This window comes from Euphorbia lathyris, chromosome 10, assembly GCF_963576675.1.
Source record: "Euphorbia lathyris chromosome 10, ddEupLath1.1, whole genome shotgun sequence".
NCBI classification, from domain to species: domain Eukaryota; kingdom Viridiplantae; phylum Streptophyta; class Magnoliopsida; order Malpighiales; family Euphorbiaceae; genus Euphorbia; species Euphorbia lathyris.
In genome coordinates, this window is record NC_088919.1 from 15,135,096 (window position 1) to 15,141,095 (window position 6,000).

Genomic DNA, 6,000 nt, shown 5'->3' on the forward strand with positions numbered 1-6,000 from the left:
ATTTGCGATGTTTAGAAGAATAGACAATATTTTCACTGTATTTCTCATTGTTTAGGAGGCAAGTTTGCTCGTCTTCTTTTTCCGGGCTACTTTTATATAAGGATGCATGTGGTCGGTTAACCAGTCCATTAAGATTAATTCGGTCGGTTAACCATTTAATCGGTTTTTTAAAAAACACTAACAATGCATTAGTCCATTAAATTCGGTTAACCAATTATTTCGGTCGGTTAACCTTTTATTTCGGTTTCTAACCATTAGTAAATAAAAATAAAAATAATAAAAGAATTATAATTTTTATTATGAGGGAGACGACGTGTCAATGGCGAGTTGAAGAGATTAATTGCGGAGAGGGAGATGTACGTGCATTATGTCCGTGTGATATTACATAATGCACTAATTATTTAACCCTTATGGTTTTACATAATACACTAATTAGTTCCTGAATTTTTTAAAATAATCATATGATCCCTCAATTTTGATTCCGTTAAATTGTTTAGTCCCTATATCAAATCTCCGTCTAAAAATACGTTAAAGAACAATTAAACGGGAAAAAAAGGTAAAATTGCCCCTAATAAAACTTCTAGCTATAAAGTTTTGGAAAACAAGTAATAAAATTTTATCCTTGTTTCTAAATCCAGAAAAATCAAAGAAAAAAAAACCCGCATAAACTGGAAGTAGAGAAACAGTAACAAATTAACTGAGAGTTATTTACATATTTTCATCTCATTTGATATTAATATTTGATAGGACTAAACCCTTAAAAGCGAAAAATTTTAGAGACCTTATAATTAAATAGTTGATTGATTAATGAGTTATGAAAAACTATAGCGACTAAATAATTGTTTACCCATATAAATAAATTCATTTTTATAAATTTTTAATATTTAATTGAGATTCGGTCGGTTTCGGTTAACCGCAGTCGATTGGAATACAGAAAACGTAACCGTAACCATTATATTTAAAATAAAAAACCGTATACTAGACCATCGGTTTCGATTAACCTTATTTTCAGTTTGATTTTCCGGTTTTTCGGATTTTTATATGCACCCTACTTTTGTATATGTTTGTCCACTAAATAGACTTAAGCGCCTTTTCAATGAGGATCTTCTGCTTATTTTTCCTTCAATTGCTGGTCCTGGGTTGTGTTGGGTTATTTTAATTGCATTTCTTGCTCTTTATTTGTGGTGGTAACTCTTTTCGATGCGTTGAGTTCGATTAAGTGTTGTTATATCTTAGAGGACGACTAGTCCATAGCGGGTAAATTCTATCTTAAGAAAATTGTTTCCTGCAAGCCTCAACAATTCCTTCTCCTTTTCTATTTGTTACTACATGGTTCAAAATTATCCAGTAACTTTTATTTTCTTATGTAATAATTATATCAATAATATTACTTCTCCTTTATTCTTGTTCAGTTTCTTCGGATCGATATCACATCTAATGATTTTATATAAAAACTATCAACTTAAGCTTTGGATCAATTGGTTACTTGATATAGCATCAGAGCCTCTGAGATCAAGATTCAAATCCTCACAATCCTATTAATTTATGAAATTAAAACACATGGTAAGATGAACCAGTGTTGTACACGCTAAGTTTAATGGGCTTTCACATGCAGAATGTTGAGGAATAAAATTAATTAATGAATGTATGAATAAAAATTATTATAATTATTAGACAAGAATGGAAGATATCCAAAATCCTATGGATTGTATAAATAGAGTCCCCTCCCATTCAATGGTTGAATTGGCCTCGCATTCATTTGGAAACCCTATAATATATAATAACAAAATTCAATCATAAGTAATTAATAATTAATGAGAAATTAATACTATTTAAATATAGTTGAAATGCAAATAAAACAGAAATGAAAAATACTGACAGAATCAACAGCATTCTTTAAAGCTTCAACTTGATCCACTGAGACACTCCCCACCTGTTAAACACCATGTCTATCAAATATCCCTAAGACTATATAATTAATGAAATCTTCTTAATTATATCATTATCGTATTCATATCGTATCAATTATCTGATTAATTAATGTTAAATAAACCAATCCTAACAACCTAAAACAAATTTAACATAATCGTGTTAATGTAATGTGATTAGTGTCGTATTTTCAGATCACATGTAATTTTACTATGTACCTAAATTATAGGACGACTATTTTATATCAGTTTTGTTGTCATTACTTATTGGAATTAGATCCACAAACCACAAAATCATAAACGCATGTTAATTCATCAAGATCTAAAGCAGAAGCTACCTGAATTCAGACGCATCAGATTGAAGTGAATCTGAAACGTCTTAGGGCGATAGGTCTTCTAGGGGTACAAGCAACTAGCACATCTATACTTGTTATGGAAGGTTGTAGATTTAGAATGTTCATATCCTAGAGACCATAACCTTCTATTTATAGAGAAAACCTAATTCTAATTATTGTAATTCCTATTCTGCTCATCATAGAATTCGTATATTATAAATGGGTATCTACACATAAATAAGCTCATAGTCATTATATGTATATAAATGTTTTAAGTCCATAAACTAAATTAGACTAGGACTAATATATGATAGCTCATAATTTACTATATTATACATGTAAAGCTTACATTGTAGATTTTAATCTAAGAATTTACTAGATTTATGTAATGTGTTTACAAGTCACGTGTAATTTTAGAAGTATTTAATTACCTTGTTAAGGATTGTCCAAATAACCCCTTCAGTGCAGGGAGGTGATGAAAGAGAACCATTGTATCTGTAATACTCTCTGCTTCCAAATTCCATAATTCCTGGATTAATTATTCCCAGATCCGTCTCCGTTTTTGTGACTGATTTAATATAAGGTAACAACTGCATGCATATAATATAATATAAAGTAGTAAATAAATAAATACTATAGAGTAGTGTAATTAAATTTAAAAGAGTAATTTAATTAAATTAAATAAAGAAGAAATGTACTTTGAAAAGGAAAGGATCGGGTTGGCCATAGCTGTATAGAATTCCAATAACAGCTATATTTCCTTGAGGGTTTTCATGAACTATGTGAAGCTCCAAATCCTATCTTTTATATATAACATAAAGTAATCATAGCCTTTACCTATAATATATATATATATGTCCCATTTTGAACTTTTATAGACACCGGACAAGAAAATTTTACACGTTATTTTCGGAATCAGTAATTGTTTTTATAGGATAAAGTCCAAATTTTCTCAAATTTGTATGAGGGAAGTCCATGTTTACTCTTAAGATATGAAATGTAAAATCTGATCCCAATGTTTCCAAACAGAATCAATTTTATTTATACAAGCTGATAGAAAATTTGAATAAACAGGCTTTATCGTTATTTGACTATCACACTAGACGTTCCAAATAATTTTTTTTGATAAATTGAAATTGTTTCGTGCGGTTTATCATGTCATTTATAATAATGAATATTTTATGTAATTTTTTTTTTGCGATTAGTTTATACTTACATACTTATGGTCCATTTGTTTTACCTACTGTTTATATAAGAATTTGAACCATTTAATTGATGAGTCTTAGATAGGAGAAATTTTATAGTACTTCGGGAGTAATACTCCTGACGAATGAAAATCATTTTAAATACCACTACATGGACAAAATTGGTGGAAAGGAAAAATATATATATACATGTATCGTGAATTCATTGAGCGGAAGTATCATTCTAGGAGAACCCTAAAATCTTCCGGCCCTAGGCAGTTGCCTCGCAAATCACCTTCAAGACCACCCTCTCTATATATATAGGTACAATAACAAAATTTGTTTCTATCTATTTTTAAGATAATGACATGTTTTTATAACTGTTTTAGTAATACAATAAATATTTTTAAACGTAATTAGTATTTTGAAAATCAAGTACAACAGTGTTAAATAAAGATTTAAAACAACACTAAATGAATTTATTCAAATTTTCTGTTAAATAAATATAAAATTGATCTTACTAAAATAACGTAAATCTATCATTCTCCAAAAAACGATAACTACAAATTTGAAATTATCCTATATATAATACCTTATTCCATTGATAGAATGTTCAGAAGGAGAAAATGTAACAATTGCTTTAAATTTTGGAAATTACAATGGAGGAGACAAAGTAGAAGTAAAATTTTACTCGTTATTTTCGGAATCAGTAATTTTTTTTATAGGATAAAGTCCAAATTTTCTCAAATTCCTATGAGGGAAGTCCATATTTACCCTTAAGATATGAAATGTAAAATCTGATCCTAATGCTTCATAATCGAAATAAAATTTTGATTCAGGTATTTTATATTTTTATTTATGTCCAAATCAATATCATATTCAGTTATTTTATATTTTTATTTAAGTACAAATCAATATTTCATAATATTTTAAATTTCAATTTTAGTAAAAATAAAAAATATTTCGGTTATTGAGTGGAATAAAGTTGTAAAACATATCATATGGTCATAGAGGGTAATTTCTCTAAAGAACTAAGTTCTCCGTATATTCCTCTCTAAACGCGCTAACTTAATGAGAATGATAGAACAAACTTGGTCTTTATGTTGAGATCAGGACTAATACATGATAGCTCATAATTTACTATATTATACATGTAAAGCTTACATTGTAGATTTTAATCTAAGAATTTACTGGATTTATGTAATTTGTTTACAAGTCACGTGTAATTTTAGAAGTATTTAATTACCTTGTTAAGGATTGTCCAAATAACCCCTTCAGTGCAGGGAGGTGATGAAAGAGAACCATTGTATCTGTAATACTCTCTGCTTCCAAATTCTATAATTCCTGGATTAATTATTCCCAGATCCGTCTCCGTTTTTTTGACTGATTTAATATAAGGTAACAACTGCATGCATATAATATAATATAAAGTAGTAAATAAATAAATACTATAGAGTAGTGTAATTAAATTTAAAAGAGTAATTTAATTAAATTAAATAAAGAAGAAATGTACTTTGGAAAGGAAAGGATCGGGTTGGCCATAGCTGTATAGAATTCCAATAACATCTATATTTCCTTGAGGGTTTTCATGAACTATGTGAAGCTCCAAATCCTACCTTTTATATATAACATAAAGTAATCATAGCCTTTACCTATAATATATATATATGTCCCATTTTGAACTTTTATAGACACCGGACAATAAAATTTTACACGTTATTTTCGGAATAAGTAATTGTTTTTTTTAGGATAAAGTCCAAATTTTCTCAAATTCGTATGGGGGAAGTCCATGTTTACTCTTAAGGTATGAAATGTAAAATCTGATCCCAATGTTTCCAAACAGAATCAATTTTATTTATACCAGCTGATAGAAAATTTGAATAAACAGGCTTTATCGTTATTTGACTATCACACTAGACGTTCCAAATAATTTTTTTTGATAAATTGAAATTGTTTCGTGCGGTTTATCATGTCATTTATAATAATGAATATTTTATGTAATTTTTTTTTGCGATTAGTTTATACTTACATACTTATGGTTAGGGGTGAGCATCGGTTCGGTTCGGTTACTAACCGAACCGAACTTTCGGTTAACCGAACCGAAGTTTGTGTTATTTTCATAACCGAACCGAATAAGATTGGTAACCGAATTTTATTTAACCGAAAAGTTTCGGTTCGGTTCGGTTACCGACCGAATAACCGGAAATTCATAATATTTAATTTTTGTATATTTTTATTTAATTGGTTTTAAAATAATGCAATTGTATAAAAGTTACAATTGATGAAATTAAAGACTAATGAACCAAAATTTATATATATAAAGATAAAATTATATTTTTTAGGGGTTAGATTTTAGATTTTATAATTTATTTATATATGTAAAAATAAAATTATATTTTTTATATTTATATACCAAGTTCGGTTCGGTTATCGGTTATACCGATATATTTTTTCAGTAACCGAACCGATAACCGATTACCAAACTAAGCTAAAATTAAAACCGAACCGATCCAGAATGTTAAAATAACCGAACCAAACTAAAACTTCGGTTCG